Below are 25,885 nucleotides of genomic sequence, written 5' to 3' on the forward strand. Positions count from 1 at the left end.
TCATAGTTTTGAGGGTGAAGGAAGACGTCAGTCAAGCCAAGCTTTGATTTTGTGACAGAACTGTCAGCCCGGCTCTGCTCACAAGCTCTGAGGAGCCGAATATCAATATTGTATTGTGTGGTGGTTTCCAGTCAGAGCAGAACTGACACGAGACTGTGCCTCATAACGCCCGGTCAGCTGCCAGCCACGATTTGCTTTCTACAGGATGAACGCTGACTGACTGACTCTACACACAATGTCTACGGCGCCAGCTGAGGGTTACTAGTCCATAGACAATGTTAGCTGCAGCCAGCGGTAATAGACCCTTTCCCTCAGCTATTTAGTACAGCCGGCCGGGGAAACAAGCAGTCGACATGTATAACGCCTGCCATACAACTACACAGAGCGAGCCGTCACACAGCTGCGACCACCACAGCGCTCTGAACGTTTTGGCGCCTTTCCACGGCCCCTCAGGTTAGGGGGAGGAGCTACTTAGAACGTCGAGCGCGATGACATCGGCAGCAGGCGGTACTGAAGTTTGCGTAGCAACCGAAGCGAAGCCCCTAGTAACAGGAAACAACCTCCATACAGACAGGTACATGTGCTATGTAAGTGAGTGTGTGCTAGGTGCTCTGCACGGTATGGCAGTATGTAATGTGGTGTGACAGTATGGACGGTCTGCAGGCTCCCACTGTGCATGTCTATAGGAGATATGTGCCTTGTAGCTATGTACTGCTCTGCTCTGAGTCAGCCATGCTGCCATGGAATACACTGCTTACCACCATCGTCTATGATGCCATGGCACTGCCTAAATGTTTAATACTGGCTGTTTACAGCACATTTCTAGGTAGTCTCCATATCATTGCATGGTCAGCCATATTGGGCCAGATATGTATGATGGATTACCTCTGTACACTACATTAAAATATCTTTTTTTTTTTTTTTTAAACGTTCACGTTCAGGGCCGCCACTAGGAATTTCAGGGCCCCATACTGGCAAAACTTTTGGGGCCCCCTTGAGACTCCACTCAGGCTCCACTCGAGCTCCTCCTCCACCCCTCAAATCTTCCACACTCTCACCTCCATTCTTGAAAAAAACATGTGTATATATGAATATACCATATGCATAATATGCCCCCACACACACTACCCCTCTGTAAAATATACCCACACACAATGCCCCTGTGTATAATATCCTCACACACACTGCCCCTCTGTATAACATCTCTCCCACACACATTACCCCTCTGTATAATATCCATCCCCTTACACTGGCCCTCTGTATAATATCCCCACACACACACTGCTCCTCTGTATAATATCCCCCCCACACACTATTGCTCTGTATATCCACCCACACACTGCTCCTTTGTATAATATCCCCACACACACTGCTCCTCTGTATAATATCCCCCATACACACTGCTCTTCTATATATCCTCCCACACAATGCTCCTATGTATAATAGCCCACACAAACACACTACTCTTTTGTATAATACCCCCCCACACACTACTCCTCTGTATAAGATTCCACACTGCTGCTCTGTATAATATCCCCCACACACACACTGCCCCTCTGTATAATATCCATTAGGACTTACAATAGAAAAATGAGAACTCCAGGTAGAGTATAATATGACCAATTTACAATTAACCTCAACCCCTATTAAAAATATACGTTTTATCAATAATTGGGTAAAATTCCAATGACACACAAACACAAAAATACCAGAAGCAGGTAACCCTTATATGGGAGTCGGTAAAGTATATATATATCTCGTGTAAGGTTCCCCCCCCCCCCTTCCACGAGATATATATATACTTTACCTACTCCCATATAGGGGTTACCTGCTTCTGGTATTTTTGTGTTTGTGTGTCCTTGGAATTTTAACCAATTATTAATAAAACTTATATTTTTAATAGGGGTTGAGGTTAATTGTAAATCTGTATAATATCCCATACACACACTGCCACTCTGTATAATATCTCTACGCACACTGCCCCTCTGTATAATATTCGTCAAGTACACTGCCCCTTTGTATACTATCCCCCACACAAGCTGCCCCTCTTTATATATACAGTTAGGTCCAGAAATATTTGGACAGCGACACAATTTTCGCGAGTTGGGCTCTGCATGCCACCACATTGGATTTGAAATGAAATCTCTACAACAGAATTCAAGTGCAGATTGTAACGTTTAATTTGAAGGTTTGAACAAAAATATCTGATAGAAATTGTAGGAATTGTACACATTTCTTTACAAACACTCCACATTTTAGGAGGTCAAAAGTAATTGGACAAATAAACCAAACCCAAACTAAATATTTTTATTTTCAATATTTTCTTGCGAATCCTTTGGAGGCAATCACTGCCTTAAGTCTGGAACCCATGGACATCACCAAACGCTGGGTTTCCTCCTTCTTAATGCTTTGCCAGGCCTTTACAGCCGCAGCCTTCAGGTCTTGCTTGTTTGTGGGTCTTTCCATCTTAAGTCTGGATTTGAGCAAGTGAAATGCATGCTCAATTGGGTTAAGATCTGGTGATTGACTTGGCCATTGCAGAATGTTCCACTTTTTTGCACTCATGAACTCCTGGGTAGCTTTGGCTGTATGCTTGGGGTCATTGTCCATCTGTACTATGAAGCGCCGTCCGATCAACTTTGCGGCAGTTGGCTGAATCTGGGCTGAAAGTATATCCCGGTACACTTCAGAATTCATCCGGCTACTCTTGTCTGCTGTTATGTCATCAATAAACACAAGTGACCCAGTGCCATTGAAAGCCATGCATGCCCATGCCATCTCGTTGCCTCCACCATGTTTTATGTTTTACAGAGGATGTGGTGTGCCTTGGATCATGTGCCGTTCCCTTTCTTCTCCAAACTTTTTTCTTCCCATCATTCTGGTACAGGTTGATCTTTGTCTCATCTGTCCATAGAATACTTTTCCAGAACTGAGCTGGCTTCATGAGGTGTTTTTCAGCAAATTTAACTCTGGCCTGTCTATTTTTGGAATTGATGAATGGTTTGCATCTAGATGTGAACCCTTTGTATTTACTTTCATGGAGTCTTCTCTTTACTGTTGACTTAGAGACAGATATACCTACTTCACTGAGAGTGTTCTGGACTTCAGTTGATGTTGTGAACGGGTTCTTCTTCACCAAAGAAAGTATGCGGCGATCATCCACCACTGTTGTCATCCGTGGACGCCCAGGCCTTTTTGAGTTCCCAAGCTCACCAGTCAAATCCTTTTTCCTCAGAATGTACCCGACTGTTGATTTTGCTACTCCAAGCATGTCTGCTATCTCTCTGATGGATTTTTTCTTTTTTTTCAGCCTCAGGATGTTCTGCTTCACCTCAATTGAGAGTTCCTTAGACCGCATGTTGTCTGGTCACAGCAACAGCTTCCAAATGCAAAACCACACACCTGTAATCAACCCCAGACCTTTTAACTACTTCATTGATTACAGGTTAACGAGGGAGACGCCTTAGAGTCCCTTGTCCAATTACTTTTGGTCCCTTGAAAAAGAGGAGGCTATGCATTATAGAGCTATGATTCCTAAACCCTTTCTCCGATTTGGATGTGAAAACTCTCATATTGCAGCTGGGAGTGTGCACTTTCAGCCCATATTATATATATGATTGTATTTCTGAACATGTTTTTGTAAACAGCTAAAATAACAAAACTTGTGTCACTGTCCAAATATTTCTGGCCCTGACTGTATATATATATATATATATATATATATATATATATATATATATATATATATATATATATATATATATATATACAGTATATCCTCATACATACACTGCCCCTCTGTATACTATCCCCCCACACACACATTACCCCTCTGTATAATATCCTTCTTGTATATATGACCCCTTCCTGGTATACAGTCAGGGCCAGAAATATTTGGACAGTGACACAAGTTTTGTTATTTTAGCTGTTTACAAAAACATGTTCAGAAATACAATTATATAAATAATATGGGCTGAAAGTGCACACTCCCAGCTGCAATATGAGAGTTTTCACATCCAAATCGGAGAAAGGGTTTAGGAATCATAGCTCTGTAATGCATAGCCTCCTCTTTTTCAAGTGACCAAAAGTAATTGGACAAGGGACTCTAAGGGCTGCAATTAACTCTGAAGGCGTCTCCCTCGTTAACCTGTAATCAATGAAGTAGTTAAAAGGTCTGGGGTTGATTACAGGTGTGTGGTTTTGCATTTGGAAGCTGTTGCTGTGACCAGACAACATGCGGTCTAAGGAACTCTCAATTGAGGTGAAGCAGAACATCCTGAGGCTGAAAAAAAAGAAAAAATCCATCAGAGAGATAGCAGACATGCTTGGAGTAGCAAAATCACAGTCGGGTACATTCTGAGAAAAAAGGAATTGACTGGTGAGCTTGGGAACTCAAAAAGGCCTGGGCGTCCACTGATGACAACAGTGGTGGATGATCGCCGCATACTTTCTTTGGTGAAGAAGAACCCGTTCACAACATCAACTGAAGTCCAGAACACTCTCAGTGAAGTAGGTGTATCTGTCTCTAAGTCAACAGTAAAGAGAAGACTCCATGAAAGTAAATACAAAGGGTTCACATCTAGATGCAAACCATTCATCAATTCCAAAAATAGACAGGCCAGAGTTAAATTTGCTGAAAAACACCTCATGAAGCCAGCTCAGTTCTGGAAAAGTATTCTATTGACAGATGAGACAAAGATCAACCTGTACCAGAATGATGGGAAGAAAAAAGTTTGGAGAAGAAAGGGAACGGCACATGATCCAAGGCACACCACATCCTCTGTAAAACATGGTGGAGGCAACGTGATGGCATGAGCATGCATGGCTTTCAATGGCACTGGGTCACTTGTGTTTATTGATGACATAACAGCAGACAAGAGTAGCCGGATGAATTCTGAAGTGTACCGGGATATACTTTCAGCCCAGATTCAGCCAAATGCCACAAAGTTGATCGGACGGCGCTTCATAGTACAGATGGACAATGACCCCAAGCATACAGCCAAAGCTACCCAGGAGTTCATGAGTGCAAAAAAGTGGAACATTCTGCAATGGCCAAGTCAATCACCAGATCTTAACCCAATTGAGCATGCATTTGTCAGGACCGGGAGGACTGATGGGCCCAGGAGGTGGATCCACTGGACCGAGTATCCCACCGGGGGGCAGGGTACACGGCAGCCGGAGCACTGGCGTGGCCGGGACAGGTATAACCAGGTCAGCAGAGTCACAAAGTTCTTCAGGACGGTAAGGAAAACAGGCACAGGTACCAGGGAGCAAAGACAAGAAGTCTACAGGACACGGCACCAGGGGGCCTGAGCACCTAGCACAAAAGACAAAGCTTCTAGACACGTTGATCAGGCAACGCCCCTATGGGGAGGCCAGTCTTATATATCCAGCACAGCCGTATGTCACATCCTGCTTCAGGTGTGCTGGGTCCATAAAACCAGGAGAGTGGGCGCGGCCTGGTCCTATACAGAGGCATGAGGCTAATACTCAGAGTCAGACTCATGAGACCAGGAGCAGGACACAGGAGAGCACGAGCGGGAGCGGCGGCCATGACCGGTGGACACGTGGAGTGGATCAGTGGGTAAGGAGCAGTGCAATGACGGTGAGGCCGGATCAGTGGGTACGGAGCGGTGGTGCGATGCAGGTGCGACTGGATCAGTGGGTACAGAGCGGTGGTGCAATGCAGGTACGACTGGATCAGTGGGTATGGAGCGGTGGTGCGATGCAGGAACCGGCTCAGTGGGTAAGGAGGGCTGCTGGGACACCGGGAGCGTGACAGTACCCCCCCCTTGAAGCCCCCCTCCCCGCGGCCGGGACATGTAGGCGCGCCGAAGAGGGGCAGCAACGTACTTCCGGGACAACCAGGACCGAGCCTCGGGGCCGCAATCCACCCAATCGACCAGGAAGGACTGCCTACCCCGGACCGTTTTCATGGCCACTATGTCCCGTATCGGAGAACCCAAGTCAGCGGCAACGGAGGCAACGGATAAGGGAAGACAGTCAGAAGCAGGACTGGAGTCGTGGGCGACCAGTTCGGGCGTCTCGGACCGGGTACAGGAAAGTGTGTCATCCTCAGTAGCAGGGGGCATCAAAGTCTCAAGTGCCAGGGATGGTGGAACGACGCTGGACTGCGTCGACTCTGCTTCTGGGTCCGGTGGCACCACAGGCACAAGTGCCAGGAGCTGTGGTACACCGCTGGACTGAGTCGTCGCCTCTTCTTCTTCCTGCGGCATAGCAGGCTCGGGTGACAGGGGCCGAGGAACGGGCTGTAGGCAATGGTCATGACACGAGGACCCCCAGCGGTTAATAGCGCCAGAGTGCCAACTAATGGCAGGGTCATGAAGTTGAAGCCAGGGCAGACCCAACAGGAGCTCAGGAGCCATCCTCGGGATCACAAAGAAGGTGATGGTCTCAGTATGCAAAGTGCCAACCTGGAGTCTTACTGGTTCAGTGGTATATCGGACAGGTTCGTATAGCAGTTTGCCGTCCACGGAGGCGAACCAGAGGGGCTTGGCAAGCGGGATCACAGGTACTTGGTATCGATCCACTGCAGACTGGCGTATGAAATTACCCGCCGCCCCAGAATCGATGTGGGCCTCTGCTGTGAACCTGGTCTTCTTCGTCGTCACCTGGACAGTCTGTGTAAGTGGAACGGAGGGGATTCCGGTGCCAAGGGTAGCGGTTCCCACCATCCCTTGGGCCTGGGGTCTACCAGGTTTCTCAGGGCATGTCCGAAGCATGTGTGACCCGTCTCCACAATAGAAGCACAGGCCCAGGGCGAGCCGTTCTGCACGGCGTTGCTTGGCTTGGTTCAGTCGGTCAATTTGCATGGGTTCCGGAAACATGTCACAGGAAGGCAGGGGCAAAGGAGCGGTAGGCCTCTGCGGGGACAAGGCGTGACGGGGTGGTAGCTTCTCCCGGAATACCTCTTTGGTTCGCTCCTGGAAACGGAGGTCAATCCGGGTGGCTAAGGATATTAAAGCGTCCAAGGTGCGTGGAACGTCACGGCCAGCAAGCTCGTCTTTGACGCGGCCAGAGAGTCCTTCCCAAAAGGCCGCCGTCAAGGCCTCATTGTTCCAGCCCAGCTCAGAGGCGAGCGTGCGGAACTGGATGGCGTATTGGCCGACGGTCAGGGTCCCTTGGCGTAGCCGGAGGAGCGAAGAGGTCACTGTGGTGGTACGTCCGGGTTCATCGAATGTACTTCGGAAAGCGTGCAGGAATTCCCGGATGTTAGTGGTCATTGGATCCTCATTCTCCCACAGGGGGTTAATCCAGGCTAGAGCTTCGCCTTCCAAGTGCGACATCAGGAACGCCACTTTAGCCTGGTCTGAGACAAACAAATGAGGAAGCAACTTGAAATGCAGGGAGCACTGGTTCAAGAAGCCGCGGCAGGACTTGGGATCCCCTGCATAGCGAGGCGGAGCAGCGAGGCGAAGTTGCGAGGCCGTGGCGGAAACTGGTTCGGAGCCGGAGACTGGTTGCTGCGTGGACTCAGACGAGGCAGCGGTCTGCAGCGTATATAACCGGTGGTCCATGGACGCCAGGAATTTCAGCATCCGGTGTAAGGTGTCACGCTGTTGCACCAGTTCCTGGCGTAGTTCGGCCAGCTCAGATGTTTGTGCTCCAGCGGGATCCATGGCCTGATCAAACTGTCAGGACCGGGAGGACTGATGGGCCCAGGAGGTGGATCCACTGGACCGAGTATCCCACCGGGGGGCAGGGTACACGGCAGCCGGAGCACTGGCGTGGCCGGGACAGGTATAACCAGGTCAGCAGAGTCACAAAGTTCTTCAGGACGGTAAGGAAAACAGGCACAGGTACCAGGGAGCAAAGACAAGAAGTCTACAGGACACGGCACCAGGGGGCCTGAGCACCTAGCACAAAAGACAAAGCTTCTAGACACGTTGATCAGGCAACGCCCCTATGGGGAGGCCAGTCTTATATATCCAGCACAGCCGTATGTCACATCCTGCTTCAGGTGTGCTGGGTCCATAAAACCAGGAGAGTGGGCGCGGCCTGGTCCTATACAGAGGCATGAGGCTAATACTCAGAGTCAGACTCATGAGACCAGGAGCAGGACACAGGAGAGCACGAGCGGGAGCGGCGGCCATGACCGGTGGACACGTGGAGTGGATCAGTGGGTAAGGAGCAGTGCAATGACGGTGAGGCCGGATCAGTGGGTACGGAGCGGTGGTGCGATGCAGGTGCGACTGGATCAGTGGGTACAGAGCGGTGGTGCAATGCAGGTACGACTGGATCAGTGGGTATGGAGCGGTGGTGCGATGCAGGAACCGGCTCAGTGGGTAAGGAGGGCTGCTGGGACACCGGGAGCGTGACAGCATTTCACTTGCTCAAATCCAGACTTAAGACGGAAAGACCCACAAACAAGCAAGACCTGAAGGCTGCGGCTGTAAAGGCCTGGCAAAGCATTAAGAAGGAGGAAACCCAGCGTTTGGTGATGTCCATGGGTTCCAGACTTAAGGCAGTGATTGCCTCCAAAGGATTCGCAACAAAATATTGAAAATAAAAATATTTTGTTAGGGTTTGGTTTATTTGTCCAATTACTTTTGACCTCCTAAAATGTGGAGTTTTTGTAAAGAAATGTGTACAATTCCTACAATTTCTATCAGATATTTTTGTTCAAACCTTCAAATTAAACGTTACAATCTGCACTTGAATTCTGTTGTAGAGGTTTCATTTCAAATCCAATGTGGTGGCATGCAGAGCCCAACTCGCGAAAATTGTGTCACTGTCCAAATATTTCTGGACCTAACTGTATATGTCCCCGTCCTGGGCCCTTCCTAATATGTACAGTGCGTATGGAAAGTATTCAAACCCCTTTACATTTTTCACTCTTTGTTTCATTGCAGCCATTTGGTACATTCCAAAAAGTTATTTTTTTTTCTCATTAAGGTACAGTCTGCACCCCATCTTGACAGGAAAAAAACAGAAATGTAGATATTTTTGCAAATTTATTAAACTAGAAAAACTAAAATATCACATTTTCATAAGTATTCAGACCCTTTGCTCAGTATTGAGTAGAAGCACACGTTTGAGCTCGTACAGCCATGAGTCTTCTTGGGAATGATGCAACAAGTTTTTCCACACCTGGAATTGGGGATCCTCTGCCATTTTTCCTTGCAGATCCTCTCCAGTTCCATCAGGTTGGATGGTGAACATTGGTGGACAGCCATTTTCAGGTTTCTCCAGAGATGCTCAATTGAGTTTAGGTCAGGACTCTGGCTGGGCCAGTCAAGAATGGTCACAGAGTTGTTCTGAAGCCACTCCTTTGTTATTTTAGCTGTGTCCTTAGGGTCATTGTATTTTTGGAAGGTGAACCTTCGGTGATGCCTGAGGTCCAGAGCACTCTGGAAGAGGTTTTCTTCCAGGATATCTCTGTACTTAGCCCCATTCATTTTTCCTTCAATTGCAACCAGTTGTCCTGTCCCTGCAGCTGAAAAAGAAACCCATAGCGTGATGCTGCCACCCAGGGCCGCCACTAGGAATTTCAGGGCACCATACAGGCAACATTTTTGGGCCCCCTTGAGACTCTGCCCAGGTTCTACTCCAGCTCCAGCTCCGCCTCCATCCCTCGAACATTTCATAGGCCCACGACCCACTCTTGGAAAAATTTCTGCATATGTGAGTAAACAGGCTGCATATATATATATATATATGTATATATATATATATATATATATGTATATATATATATATATATATATATATATATGTACATATATATATATATATATAAGCCGACGTGATTACTCTTGGTCACTGGCTAAACCCTCACCTCCATGTGACGTCATCACAGCCGATCGTCCCACGCATAAACTTCACCTTATCCAGCACTATCACAACCAGCACAGCAGAATCCTGCATAGCATACACTGAGCTGATCATGTGACCCCCTGACTCCTCCCCTTCGTGTGACATCATCACAGGTCCTGTAAGCACAGACACAAATCCTGTTGTGTACAATGCACACTCACATATCTCAAGCTGAGCTGATTCAGCCAATGACAGACAAAGGCCGCGTAATGCTAAACTGCAACTCCAGCATTTTTCACGTCACTTTTTCGTTGATGTCCTGCAGAAAGGTCCAGGTGTGATCAGTAAGCACATATATATATGTACTAGCTGTTCCCAGCCAGCTAACGCTCGGCACGCCCATTCCTATGTAATTAAGCTACTGGTGATTAATTAAAGTTAATAATGACAACATTCAGTAGTGTTGAAGTGGTTGAATTGCATGTAAAGGAAGTTGATAATTGTCGACTGGCAACGAAAACGTGACGTGAAAAATGCTGAGAGTTGCAATTTAGCATCATGCAACCTTTGTCTGTCATTGGCTGAATCAGCTCAGCTTGAGATGTGTGAGTGTGCAACTCTCAGCATTTTTCACGTCACGTTTTCGTCACCAGTCGACAATTATCAACTTCCTTTACACGTAATTCAACCACTTCAACGCTACTGAATGTTGTCATTATTAACTTTAGTTTAATTAACTACAAGCAGCGTTAATTACATAGGAATGGGCGTGCTGAGCGTTAGCTGGCTGGGAACAGCTAGTATCTCTCTCTCTCTCTCTCTCTCTCTCTCTCTCTCTCTCTCTGTGTATATATATATATATATATATATATATGTGTATATATATATATATATATATATATATATATTTTAGAGTCTGCTGCTGGCTGTATACCCAATAGAGGTTGCATACACAAAAGTCTGCATACAAAAGAGTCTGCGGGCTGTATATACAATAGAGGCTGCATAAACAATAGAGGCTGTGGGCTACATTCAATAGAGACTGCATATACAAAAACGGACTGTGGGCTGTATATACAAAAGAGGCTGTATACACAATAGAGGCTGTGGGCTATATACACAGTAGAGGCTGCATATACAAAAAGGGACTGGGCTGCACAGACAATAGTGGCTGCATACAGTACACAATAGAGGCTGCATACACAAAAGAATCTGTGGGCTATATACACAATAGAGTCTGTATTTACAAAAAGGGACTGTGGGCTATATACACAAAAGAGTCTGTATACACAAGAGAGGCTGTGGACTGCATACACAATAGAGGCTGTATATACAAAATGGGACTGTGGGCTGCATACACAATAGAGGCTGTGGACTATATACACAATAGAGGCTGCATATACAAAATGGGACTGTGGGCTGTATACACAATAGAGGCTGCATACACAGAAGAGGCTGTGGACTGCATACACAATTGAGGCTGTATATACAAAAAGGGACAGTGTGTTATATGCACAATAGAGGCTGCATACACAATAGAGGCTGTGGACTATATACACAATAGAGGCTGCATATACAAAAAGGGACTGTGGGCTGCATACACAATAGAGGCTGCATACGCAATAGCGGCTGTGGGCTATATACACAATAGAGGCTGCATATACCAAAAGGGACTGTGGCCTGCATACACAATAGAGGCTGTATACACAGAAGAGGCTGTGGGCTGCATACACAATAGAGGCTTTATTTACAAAAAGAGACTGTGGGTTGTATACACAATAGAGGCTGTGGTGTTGTAAATGTCATCTGTGTGGGTGCTGTTTTGGAGCTCCCTCTGGTTTGCCAGGAATGGTAGTGAAGCTGAGTCTGTAACTCAGACAGGTGTCGGCGTTAATTGGGAATTAAGGAAGTCCTATTCCAGACAAGCCTGGTGTATATAGGAGAGCACTTTTTGCCTTGCTGGTGCCGATGATAGTTGAATTTTCCTCAGTCTCTGAACCTGGCTTGGAGTTTTGTCCTTCCCTGTTTTCCTGTGCAAGACCTCTGCAGATCAGTTTGCAAGTTTTTGCTTTGCTTCCTGGTTTATACCTTAGGGTGTTTTGTTTTTCTTTTTGTTTTGTTTGGAATCTGTTTTCTTGCAGGTGAAGATTTGCTTTTCTAGTTTGGTGAGCATAGGGGTTCCCCCTTTGCTAGCTCTTCTGCAAGAAAAGGGAGATTCTCCCTGTCGAACTTGATTGCACTTTTGTATTCTTTTTGGTATTTTGTTCTCCCATTATTTACAAGAGTACCTGAGATAGTGGGGGTGAGGTTGTTCGACCTCCAGGGCCATTTTTACTATCAGAAAATTGGTATTTTTCTGCAGGATATTGTATTGACCGCAATCAGTTTCCATTTCTTTCCTTTGTATCTAGGTAGTCGGGCCTCGCCTTTGCTAAATCTATTTTTCCTATCTGTGTATCTTGTTTTCCTACATCACCGTAATCTTTATATGCCGGTGGCTGGCTATTCTTTTGGGGACTTTTCTGAGGCAAGTAAGATTTCATTGTTTCTATCTGTGAGGTGTAGCTAGTTTCTCCGGCTGTGACGTGGCGTCTAGGAGTTTAGGAACGCTCCACAGCTACTTCTAGTGTGGTCTGATAGTTAGGTGATTGCGGTCAGCTCAGGTTCCAACTACACTTGTTTTTCTTGATGTTTTTCTGCTAATGGGATTTTTTGTAAACTTCCACTGTTACCGGATCTATTGGGCTATATACACAATAGAGGCTGTATTCACCATAGAAGGTTCTGGGTGTATACACAATAGAAGCTGTATACACCATAGAGGGTGTGGGGTGTATACACAATAGAGGCTGTATACACCATAGAGGGTGCGGGGTGTATACATAATAGAAGCTGTGGCTTGTATACACAATAGAGGCTGCACATACAATAGAGGCTGCAGGGTGTATACACAATAGAGGCTGTATACACCATAGAAGGGTGGGGTGTATACACAATAAAGACTGTATACAACATAGAAGGTTCGGGGTGTATACACAGTAGAGGCTGTATACACCATAGAGGGTGTGGGGTGTATACACAATAGAAGCTGTATACACCATAGAGGTGCGGGGTGTATACACACTACAGGCTGTATACATCATAGAGGGTGTGGGGTGTGTACAGACTAGAGGCTGTATGCACCATAGAGGGTTCAGGGTGTATACACACTAGAGGCTGTATACACCATAGAGGGTGCAGGGTGTATATACAATAGAGGCTGTATACACCATAGAGGGTGCGGGGTGTATACACACGAAAGGCTGTATACACCATAGAGGGTGCGGAGTGTATACAAACTAGAGGTTGTATACGTCATAGAGGGTACATAGTGTGTACACAATAGAGGCCACATACACTATAGAGGGTGTGGGGTATCTAAACACGCTGCATATGCAAAGTCTGCAGGCTGTATGCTGTATATATACTTAGTAAAGGCTCTGGGCTGTATACAAAATAGAGGCTGTGGACTGTGTATAGTGTATACACAGCACCATACTGTACACACAGATCAATACTATATACAGAAACACTGTAATACAGGATATAGTGTGGACCTGTATATACAGTATGGTGCTGTGTATGAGCCAGGAACAGGAAGACAGACACACACAGATCATACTCACCATCCTGGCGCCCTCGGCGTTGATTGGAGGATCCTCTTCTTCCGGTGAGCTCTTGTTTGTACTACACATGGCAGCCAATTTAGCTCATGCACAGTACAAACCTCATGAAGAAAAGAGGGGCGGCCAGAAGCATCTGACGTCACTGAAAATGACAGACTTTGCCCCCTGCTTCAGCAGCCGCGGTGGTAACTGCAGTGAGGCTTGGAGAAGTGTTAAGAGGCAGGGCCCGTAGAGGCAGAGTTAGGTGTGATGGGACCCGGTGAAGAGGCGGGAGATGGGGCCCGAATATTAATTAAGTGTAATGTACTTAACTGGGCCCGGCCCCCACTCTTCACTGGGTCCAGTACGGCAGTAATGGTTGTAATGCCCTGATGACGGCCCTGCTGCCACCACCATGTTTCACTGTTGGGATTGTATTGATTATCGCCAAAAAGTTCTATTTTCGTCTCATGAGACCAGAGAATCTTATTTCTCATAGTCTGGGGTTCCTTTTTTTGCAAAATCTATGCAGGCTTTCATATGTCTTGCACTGAAGAGAGGCTTCAGTTGGATCTTTCTGCCATAGAGGCCCGACTGGTAGAGGGTTGCAATGATAGTTGACTTTGTGGAACTTTCTCCCATCTCTCTACTGCTTCTCTGGATCTCAGCCACAGTGATCTTGGGGTTCTTCTTTACCTTTCTCACCAAGGCTCTTCTCCCACAATTGCTCAGTTTGGCTGGACGGCCAGGTCTAGGAAGAGTTCCGGTAGTCCCAAACTTCTTCCATTTAAGGATTATGGAGGCCACTGTGCTCTTAGGAACCTTGAGTACTGTAGCAATTCTTTTGTAACCTTGGCCATATCTGTGCCTTGCCACAATTCTGTCTCTGACATGCACTGTGAGCTGTGAGGTCTTATATAGAGAGGTGTGTGCCTTTCCAAATCAAGTCCTATCAGTTTAATTAAACACAGCTGGACTCCATTGAAGGAGTAGAACCATCTCAAACAGGATCACAAGGAAAAGGACAGTATGTGATTTAAATATAAGTGTCTGAGCAAAGGGTCTGAATACTTATGACCATGTGATATCATGTGATATTTCAGTTTTTCTTGTTTAATAAATTTGCAAAAGTGTCTACATTTCTGGGTTTTTTTGTCAAGATGAGGTGCAGAGTATACATTAATGAGAAAAAAAATTGAACTTTTTTGAATTTACCAAATGGCTACCATGAAACAAAGGGTGAAAAGTTTAAAGGGGTCTGAATACTTTCTGTACCCACTGTATGCTTCCATGCTGGTTTATTGTCCCCTTCCTAGCCTATATATCCTCCTCCTGGGCATATTCTGGTATATATGTTCCCGTCCTGGTTTTTGTCCTCTTCCTGATATATATGTTCTCTTTCTTGTATATGTGTCCCCTTCCAGGCCCCCTCCTTGTCTATATATATGCCCCTCCTTGGCACATTCTGGTACATACGTTCCCATCCTTGTTTTTGTCGCCTTCCTGCTATTCGTGTCCTCCTTCTTGTATATAGGTCCCTTTCCTGGGCCTCTCCTCGTAAATTTATCTGCATCTGAGTGCAGTTCGATGTTTCACTCACACCCATAGATTTGTATGGGTGCAAGTGACACTTCTCTCACTGACAATGAGAGAGGGGAGCCAGCACGATCTGAAAATGGCATGCATCATATAAAAGGTGCAAATTCACAGATTTATTCCAGCTGTACTGTAATATAAATGAGATTTTTAGCAAATAATTGATCAATTCTTTGAGCCACCCCTGCCAACGTCACGGCGAATCTCAATAGGGGGGTCCTACTCTATATTCTGTATTTCATGTGCCATGCGGCCTCCTAGATAAAGTTAAAAGCAGAACCATAATGGAGCATACATACCTGTAACCTGTATATATAACCGCTTCTATGTTGCAAAAGAGGCAATTGTGGATAGAGGCCAGCCCAGGTCCCAGCATGTGGAGCAAGCTCTACACATACCAGGACTATATCAGAACTGACCCTCCCCAGTGCCAGACAGCAACCATTGATAAAGGCGGACCAGATCCAAGTATGGTGCTTAATTAGCAATGCCTGTGGAAAGGGTGAGGCAACTGAATGTGTACAGCTACCAACCGGAGGAATATATTGCAAACCAAGATCAGGCGTGCATAGCATGGTGGTGACCAGCCACCAGACATTTGTAGCATAACTACAACCAAACAGAGAGAGAGGCGAGCCAGCACGATCTGAAAATGGCATGCATCATATAAAAAGTGCAAATTCACAGATTTATTCCAACTGTACTGTAATATAAATGAGATTTTTAGCAAATAATTGATCAATTCTTTGAGCCACCCCTGCCAACGTCACGGCAAATCTCAATAGGGGGGGTCCTACTCTATATTCTGTATTTCATGTGCCATGCGGCCTCCCAGATAAAGGTAAAAGCAGAACCACAATGGCAGCATTCTGCGATTTTTGGCTCAATCAGAATCTGGATGAGTAAAAAGCTGATCATCTGCTCTGCCTCATTGAATAACATTGGTTCGAGTGCAATGCAAGATTTTCTCGCATTGCACTCGTCCGAGTCATACGCTCTTGTGACCATACCCTAACACAGATACTGAGAATTATACCCAGTATACAGGACAGCAGAAGTGGTACTGTGCCAGTGTATATATACAAAATAATATAGATACTGAGAATTACACCATGTTCCAAATTATGCAAATTGGATTAAAGTGTCATAGCGATTATTTTATTTTTTTTTCAATGAAACTTATTGATAGTATTGTGTCTTTGGAGTCACTGAACTCAATCTCAGATACCTGTAATAATTAGTTTGCCAGGTGAGCCCAATAAAAGGAAAACTGGATGTTCCACAATATTAAGCAGGAAACAGTTTTCAAGTAACATGGGAAAGAAAAAGAATCTCTCTGCTGCCGAAAAGCATCAAATAGTGCAATGTCTTGGACAAGGGATAAAAACATTAGATATTTCACAAAAACGTAAGCGTGATGATCGTACTGTGAAGAGATTTGTGGCTGGTTCAGAGCACATACGTGTCCGTGCTGATAAAGGCAGAATGAGGAAGGTTTCTGCCAGGCAAGTTAATCGGATACAGGGTATGTGTGCACGTTGCGTTGTTGGCAGTGTGGAAAAGAACGCACCCTCTGGCAGACAGGACAAATGTAAACACTGCGTTTTTAAAAAAAAAAAAATGCATCCACAACGCATGCATATTGGATGCATTTTCCATGCGTTTTGCATGCATTTTGGATGTATTTTTGACAGTGCGTTCCCCCGGCAATTGAGCTCTGCTACATGCCCGCTGACAGCAGACACAGACAGAGTCACGCGATGAGAATGAACTCGGATGAACTTCATCCGACTTCATTGTCATACCGCGGCTCTGTCTGTGTGTGGCGTCCTGATTAGCGGACACCCGTGAAGGACTCACCCGTGACGTGATTAGCGCTGCCATCACTCAGGTTAGCTGCGGCCAGCTGGAGTCCTCCACCCGAGACCACAACTCACCTGTGACATCATCGCTGATCGCGCAGCTCACTTCAGTCACTTGGGCGACTTGCTGTCACAGTTGTAGGATCCAGCGGTGGTTGCGGGTAACCTGACTGATGTCATCGCTGATCGCGCAGCTCACTTCAGTTGCTGCGTGGAGCTGACAGAGAGCGGTCTGGTCTGTGACCGCTTTTGTCAGCTTCATGTAGCAGAGCTGAGAGCGTCGTGGGACATTGTGTGGATTACGCCGGACCTGGATGGGTATTTGGGGGTTAATAAAGTGGTGAAAGAGGGTGTTTTATTGTCTTTTATTCCAAATAAAGGATTTTTTGGATGTGTGTGTTTATTTTCTTTAACTTACAGGTTAATCATGGACGGTATCTTGGGGAGACGCCTGCCATGATTAACCTAGGACTTAGTGGAAGCTATGGGCTGCTGCCATTAATTCCTTATTACCTTGATTGCCACCGCACCAGGGCAATTCGGGATGAGCCGGGTAGAGTCCCGGGACTGTCGCATCTTATGGATGCTGCAATTCCGGGCGGCTGCTGGCTGATATTGTTAGGGTGGGGGGCTCCCCATAACATGGAGCTCCCCATCCTGAGAATACCAGCCTTCATCCGTGTTGCTTTACCCTGGCTGGTATCAGAATTGGGGGGGCCGCACGTCATTTTTTTTTTTTTAAATTATTTATTTTGCATGATATAGACCCACCCACCGGCGGCTGTGATTGGTTGCAGTGAGACAGGTGTCACTCATCATGGGTGCGTGTCTGACTGCAACCAATCATAGCCGCTGGTGGGCGGGGAAAGCAGGGAATACAAGATTGAATAATGAGCGGCCGGCATTTTCAAAAGAGGAAAAGCCGCCGGAGCTTGTGACAGCTGTGCAGCGCCGCGCTGGTGATCGGGGATGGGTGAGTATGAGAGAGGGGGAGAGACCGACCGACGGACAGAGAGAGATACAGACAGAGAGAGAGAGAGAGAGAGACCGACGGACAGAGAGAGAGAGAGAGACAGACAGAGCGACCAACTGACAGAGAAAGAGACCGACCGACAGACAGAGGGAGATTGACCGACATCCACAGACAGAGATTGACCGACATCGACAGAGAGATCTGAAAGTTTGTTGACTGCAGAATTCATGCAGAATTTGTGCGTTCTGGATGCTGCCTCTCCCATAGACAAAGTGGAGCAAGCATCTAGAACGCACAAAAGAAGTGACATGTTGCTTTTTAGAACGCAGCGTTTTAGCAGCATGCAAATCGCTGCGTTCTAAAATGCAACGTGCGCATGGATTATGCACAATCTTCATAGATTGTGCTGGGAACGCAGGACGCATGCAGTTACACTTAGGTGCAATACGCAGCATAACTGCACGCAAATACGCAACGTGTGCACAAAGCCTAATAGCGCAGCTGCTAAAAAGCCAGCAAACAGATATTTGAAGCTGCTGGTGCCTCTAGAGTCCCTCAAACCTCAAGGTGTAGGATCCTTCAAAGGCTTGCTGTGGTGCATAAACCTACTATTCGGCAACCCCTAACCAGTGCTCACAAGCAGAAATGGTTGCAGTGGGCCCAGACATACATGAAGACTAATTTTCAAACAGTCTTGTTTACTGATGAGTGTCGAGCAACCCTGGATGGTCCAGATGGATGGAGTAGTGGATGGTTGGTGGATGGCCACCATGTCCTAACAAGGCTGCGACGTCAGCAAGGGGGTGGAGGAGTCATGTTTTGGGCCAGAATCATGGGGAGACATCTGGTAGGTCCCTTTAGGGTTCCTGAAGGTGTGAAAATGACCACTGCAAAGTATATAGAGTTTCTGACTGACAACTTTCTTCAATGGTACAAAAAGCAGAAACGTGCCTTCAGGAGCAAAATCATCTTCATGCATGACAATGCACCATCTGATGCTGCAAAGAATACCTCTGTGTCATTGTCTGCTATGGGCAAAACGGAGATAAACTCATGGTGTGGCCACCATCTTCCCCTGACCTCAACCCTATAGAGAACCTTTGGAGTATCATCAAGCAAAAGATCTATGAGGGTGGGAGGTAGTTCACATCAAAACAGGAGCTCTGTGAGGCTATTCTTACATCATGCAAACAAATTCAAGCAGAAACTCTCCAAAAACTCACAAGTTCAATGGAGGCAAGAATTGTGAAGGTGATATCAAAGAAGGGTTCCTATGTTAACATTTAACTTGGATTGCTAGGATGTTTTGGATTTAAATAGCTTTTTATTTCAGTGAATGCTACCTCCTAATGCTGCAAATTCCACAAATGAGCATTTTCAGCTCTTTAAAACATATAAAATGTTTAGAAACTCTACTGTGCCTAATAATTTGGAACAGAGCATTTTGAGTTTTTTTTTAATTTTGAAGATTATACTGTTATCATTGGGAGGTTTCTTCAATAAAATTAGATGTATACTATAACGCAGGGGTCATACAGCAATCCCAATTGATAGATATAGTTAAGAGCATTAAAATAAATCCTTTATTAATTATTCTAAAAGAGGAAACCACTCCCTCGAATAATATTCTCAATTCACAAAGCCTTCACCATGTATAATCAGTGCGTGCCCATTTCATGCCGCTTTTAGAACATCATGGTGGAGGCCACTAGTTCAAAAACAACTAAATAAACCAACATAATAAACAAACACAATATGTTTATGCCAGATATGGATTTTTTGTCCAATTTGATAGAAAAACTAAGGCATAAAAAACTAAATATACCTAACAAAAATTCATCATGTTTTTATATATATATTGTACTGACAGCGGTCAGATACCACAATTAAATATACATGTTAGGCATATAGCAAAATTGGTTCAAAAACAAATAAACATACCAACATAATAAACAAACACAAGGTGATTATGCCAGATCACGGACAATGGTCCGACTTGATAGAAAAAACTAAGGCATAAAAAACTAAATATACCTAACAAAAAATTGCATCACTTGTTATATGATACTGACAGCGGTCAGATACCACACTTATAAGCATATGTTAGGCATATAACAGGAATGGTCTCACCAAATCCTTCCACAGATAGGGGGCAGGCAGTCTCTCCTTTGGATTCCTGGGTTCAGCATACTAATCCAGCATTCACTCTCCCTATCCAATCAGGAGACCATAAAACAACAAATTACCTGCCACCCCAAGCTCCCGTCCTAACAAGGACGGTCCACATCTAATGCAAGGTTGGACCCCTAAGCTGACCCTGTTAACGTCCCGACTGGGTTCTTGGCTAATGGAGTTCTAATGGGGCGGATATTATATTATAACATGATGAATTTTTGTTAGGTATATTTAGTTTTTTATGCCTTAGTTTTTCTATCAAATTGGACAAAAAATCCATATCTGGCATAAACATATTGTGTTTGTTTATTATGTTGGTTTATTTAGTTGTTTTTGAACTAGTAACCTCCACCATGATGTTCTAAAAGCGGCATGAAATGGGCACGCACTGATTATACATGGTGAAGGCTTTGTGAATTGAGAATATTATTCGAGGGAGTGGTTTCCTCTTTTAGAATAATTAATAAAGGATTTATTTTAATGCTCTTAACTATAACGCAGGGGTCTCAAACTCGGCTGGGTGTATGGACCGCACAGAAAAAAAAAATAATTTGGGGGGCCGCATTCTTTGCAGGACAAAGTGACATTTTTATTGGTACCATATATTTTTTTTTACACACCTTTGGATCACTGATTTTGAACATTTTTTACTTGTTTATTATAACAAATGTGCACACTCTTTGTTTAAATATGAAGAAAAAAAATTGATGGTGAAAAAAAATATCATGCCTTATTTCGAGGGTTTTTTTTTTACATTTTATCCATTTCTTGTAACTAATAGTGTTACAATTAGCACTATATAGAAATTTTGGCCAACATCTTTTAGTAATGTTCCCCATCTTGTTGTAATGTGCCCATCCTTGTCCCCTTGTAGTATTGTGCCCCATCCTAGTCCCCATCCTATAGTAATGTGCTCAGCCTTGTCCCCATCTTATCGTAATGTGCCCATCCTGTTTTAATGTGTTCATCCTTGTCCCCATCTTATAGTAATGTTCCCAATCCTTGTCCCCTTGTAGCAATCTCCCTATCCTGTAGTACTGTCCCATCCTATAGTTGTCCCATTCTATAGTAATGTGCCCATCCTACAGTAATGTCCCCATCCAATAGTATTGTGCCCATCCTTGTAATGTCCCCATCCTTTAGTCATGTGCCACCTTGTCCCCATCCTGTATAATGGGTGGGGGGGGCAGTGGCGCCGGCGGCTGAAAGGGGGCAGTGGCGGGTCGGATGCAGTGACGGCGGCGGCTGAAAGGTGGTAGTGGCGCTATAACTTACCGATTGCTCCCCTCAGATTTCACAGACGCCGGAGTGAAGCTCCGGCCCCAGATCCACAGTGATTGGAGAGATCAGTCACAAGGCCGGTCTCTCCAATCAGAGCTGGGGGCGGGTGAAACAGAGGTTACCCAGCTCCAGCCAATGATTAGTGCTATAGCTGCACTGATCATGGCTGGATTTCAATGTTTCAGCCATTTTCAATGGCTAAAACATTACAGTGGCTGTGATTGGCTGAGCGGTGTTCGTCAGCCAATCACAGCCTCCATAGGTCCGGGGAGGAGACACCACCCCTGCTGAGGTCAGGCAGAGGTCCCCTCCCCGAATTTAAGGTATTTGCAAAGCGATCGCAGCCACCGGGGCTCCGGAGCCGCGATTTCGCCATGACGTACTGGGTACGTCATGGGTACTTAAGTACCAGGGAGTCATGACGTACCCACGATGTCTTAAGTTGCTAAGGGGTTAATGTGCCGTCCTTCACATACACACACACAAAAAAAAAAAAAATACACACCAATCTTCTCACCTGTCCCGCGTTCCCTCGGCTTCCTCGTCTCTGCTTCTTGCTGTCGGCAGGCCCGTGCCCCCGGTGACTATCGCAACCGGTGCAGGGGCCGCAGCCCCTGGCAGTGATTTATGTCAGATGATTGTTTTGCCGGCGCTGCGCGTGCAGAGTTAAGCTCTCTATGCTCAACGTTTCCAATGCAGCCATAGCCATCCGCCAATCAGAGGTAAGCAACTGAGGTCAGGCAGTTTCCATTGGAGGAATAGTTGTGCACAGAGCGCTTGACTCTTGGAGCGCAGCTCCCGCAAAACATTTATCTGACATAAAGCGCAGACAGTGGCTGCAGCCCCTGCACCGACCGCGATAGTCAACAGGGGCACGGGCCTGGGGCCGCACTAAGCAGTCTGGGGGACCGCATGCGGCCCGTGGGCCGCGTGTTTGAGACCTCTGCTCTAACGGGTGATAACTTTTATTAGACTGACTGACATTTGCACCAACCATTTAGGAAAATCAGAAAAAATATCATTTGCATAATAATTTGGAACATGGTGTACACCCATACATGACAGGAAAAGTGGTACTGTACAGTGTATATATACAGAATAGGTGCACATGGACATATCCTGGGAAAGAGGCAATAAGACCATTTCTTTGGGACTCCTCACATAGTATATCGGATATATTCTTTCACCTTTCACTTTTCTGAAGTCTTCTATCATGAAGCGACTGTATATGAGAAAGGCCCTGTGAGGCCGAAACGTCTGTCTCTATTGGTCGCCAAAAAATAAAACGTACACTTGATTTGAAAATTTTTCTCTCATTGAATAAGAAAAGTAAAGAGTGCAGTGTTTTCCATATAGATATATACAGAATAATGCAGATGCCGAGAATTAGATAAAAGAACTATAATAATTTCTCATTGGATTTTTGTAACTCCCGGATGGACTGATGTATTTTAATATGGATTAAAATAAAGGATTTTATACAACCTGGAGGTGATTGCTGGACATCTTCCTTTTTTCCTGCCATGAGAATTACATCCAGTATACAGGAGAGCAAAAGTGGTACTGTGCAGTGTGTATATATACAGCATAATACAAATCCAGCAAGAAGAATAAAAGACTGGAGGCTCTGACCCTTCGTAAAAAAATGTCTTTATTTCATCCATTAACTAAAATTACAGGAGGGGGATGCGTGAAACATCTGGGACCACGGCGACCATTTCGCGCACAGCGGCACTTTGTCGGGTCCTGACACAGTATGTGATAGTTTTGGTGCCGGACAACTTCTTATTCTGTGAATTTACAGCATAATACAAATACTGAGAATTACACCCACTATATAGGACAAAAGTTGTACTGTGCAGTGTATATATCTAATATATAAAGCTCAGTGTATGTATGTATGTATGTATGTGTGTATGTATGCATGTCCGCTAAAGGAATTTGCACCGTCGCATTTACAATCACGAAATTTTGCACAGACGCCCCATGTGACCCAGTGAATGTCGTAGACTATGTTTTGACAGGAAAATTTAACCCTGCACTTTACAGTTACTCTCCAAAATCTTGCCGCCATTAAACTGAATGGAAGTAGGAGCTACATGCTATTAATAGCAACTGTCAGTGGTTGCTATAGGAACAAAATAAACTGTTAGTATAAGAAGCTTATATGTGAGGTAATATGATGTCAGTGGGGAGACAGATAGATAGAGAGAGACAGAGACACAGACAGACAGACAGCCCTGGAAAGAGAGAGCCCTGGAAAGAGACAGACGGGCAAAGAGACAGCTGGGCAACGAGACAGACCTGGAAAGCAACAGCCCTGGAAAGAGACAGATGGGCAAAGACACTGACGGGCAAAGAGACAGACCTGGAAAGCGACAGCCCTGGAAATAGACAGATGGGCAAAGACACAGACGGGCAAAGAGACAGACCTGGAAAGCGACAGCCCTGGAAATAGACAGACAAGCAAAGAGACAGACGGGCAAAGAGACAGACGGGCAAAGAGACAGACGGGCAAAGAAACAGACGGGCAAAGAGACAGACGGGCAAAAAGACAGACCTGGAGAGAGACAGACCTGGAAAGAGACTGAGAGGAAGAGAGACAGATGGGAAAAGAAACAGACGGGGAAAGAGACAGCCCTGAAGAGAGACAGCCCTAGAAAGAGAGAGCCCAGCAAAGAGACAGCCGGGCAAAGAGACAGAGAGGGAAAGAGACAGACAGGGAAATAGTCAGCCCTGGAAAGAGAGAGCCCGGCAAAGAGACAGCTGGGCAAAAAGACAGCCAGGCAAGGAGACAGCCGGTCAATGAGACAGCCGGGCAAAGAAACAGCCCTGGAAAGAGGCAGCCGGGCAAAGAGACAGCCGGGGAAAGAGACAGACGGGCAAAGACACACACGGGCAAAGAGACAGCTGGGCAAAGAGATAGACTTGGAAAGAGACAGTCCTGGAAAGAGACAGATGGGCAAAGAGACAAACGGGCAAAGAGACAGACGGGCAAAGAGACAAACGGGCAAAGAGACAGACGGGCAAAGAGACAGACAGGCAAAGAGACAGACGGGCAAAGAGACAGACGGGCAAAGAGACAGATGGGCAAAGAGACAGACGGGCAAAGAGACAGACGGGCAAAGAGACAGACGGGCAAAGAGACAGACGGGCAAAGACACAGATGGGCAAAGAGACAAACGGGCAAAGAGACAGACGGGAAAAGAGACAGCCCTGGAGAGAGACAGCCCTGGAGAGAGACAGCCCTGGAGAGAGACAGCCCTGGAAAGAGACAGCCCTGGAAAGAGACAGCCCTGGAAAGAGACAGCCCTGGAAAGAGACAGACGGGCAAAGAGACAATCGTGCAAAGAGACAGCCCTGGAAAGAGACAGACGGGGAAAAAGACAGACGGGGAAAAAGACAGACGGGGAAAGAGACAGACGGGCAAAGAGACAGACGGGCAAAGAGACAGACGGGCAAAGAGACAGACGGGCAAAGAGACAGTCGGGCAAAGAGACAAAGGGGCAAAGAGACAGACTGGGAAAGAGACAGCCCTGGAGAGAGACAGCCCTGGAGAGAGACAGCCCTGGAAAGAGACAGACTGGGAAAGAGACAGCCCTGGAGAGAGACAGCCCTGGAGAGAGACAGCCCTGGAAAGAGACAGCCCTGGAAAGAGACAGACGGGGAAAAAGACAGATGGGCAAAGAGACAGACGGGCAAAGAGACAGACGGGCAAAGAGACAGACGGGCAAAGAGACAGACGGGCAAAGAGACAGACGGGCAAAGAGACAAATGGGCAAAGAGACAGACGGGAAAAGAGACAGACTGGGAAAGAGACAGCGATAAAGAGAGACAGCCCTGGAAAGAGACAGACGGGCAAAGAGACAATCGTGCAAAGAGACATCCCTGGAAAGAGACAGATGGGAAGAGAACCCTGGAAAGAGACAGCCCTGGAAAGAGATAACCCTGGAAAGAGACAGACCTGGAAAGAGACAGACAGGGAAAGAGAGCCCTAGAAAGAGACAGCCCTGGAAAGAGACAGCCCTGGAAAGAAACAGCCCGGTAAAGAGACAGCCAGGCAAAAAGACAGCCGGGGAAAGAGACAGCCCTGGAAAGAGACAGACGGGTAAAGAGACAGACCTGGAAAGAGACAGACTTGGAAAGAGACAGACGGGAAAGAGACAGAGAAAGACAGATGGGGAAAGAGACAGATGGGGAAAGAGAGAGAGACAGACATACACACACATAGAGACAGACACAGAGATAGAGAGAGACAGACAGACACAGTGATGGAGACAAATAGACTGATACAAATACAGAGAGAAATAGAAACAGACAGAGACATACACACAGACAGACAAAGAAAGACATAGACAGAGAGACAGACAGACAGCGACAAACAGACAGAGACTGGGAGAGAGACAGACAGACAGCTACTATCATGGGCAACGCCCGGGTACTACAGCTAGTATATGTGTATATATATATATATATATATATATATGTATATATATATATATATATATATATATATATACACACAGCTCTGGCAAAAATTAAGAGACCGCTTCAAAATTGTCAGTTTTTCAGATTTT

General features: G+C 45.9%; 1 protein-coding gene across 1 annotated transcript in view; it reads left to right on the forward strand.

The window, feature by feature from the left end:
- The first annotated feature begins 315 nt into the window (after positions 1 to 315).
- The window catches only part of FAM184A (family with sequence similarity 184 member A), a 321,551-nt gene continuing 295,981 nt past the window's right edge, over positions 316 to 25,885 (forward strand). Inside the window, exon 1 of the mRNA XM_075340009.1 lies at positions 316 to 574. The gene's annotated coding sequence lies outside the window, so the exon portion shown is untranslated. The remainder of the gene's footprint in view (positions 575 to 25,885) is intronic.

The sequence above is a fragment of the Anomaloglossus baeobatrachus genome, chromosome 3 (genome assembly GCF_048569485.1).
Source record: "Anomaloglossus baeobatrachus isolate aAnoBae1 chromosome 3, aAnoBae1.hap1, whole genome shotgun sequence".
Lineage (NCBI taxonomy): Eukaryota > Metazoa > Chordata > Amphibia > Anura > Aromobatidae > Anomaloglossus > Anomaloglossus baeobatrachus.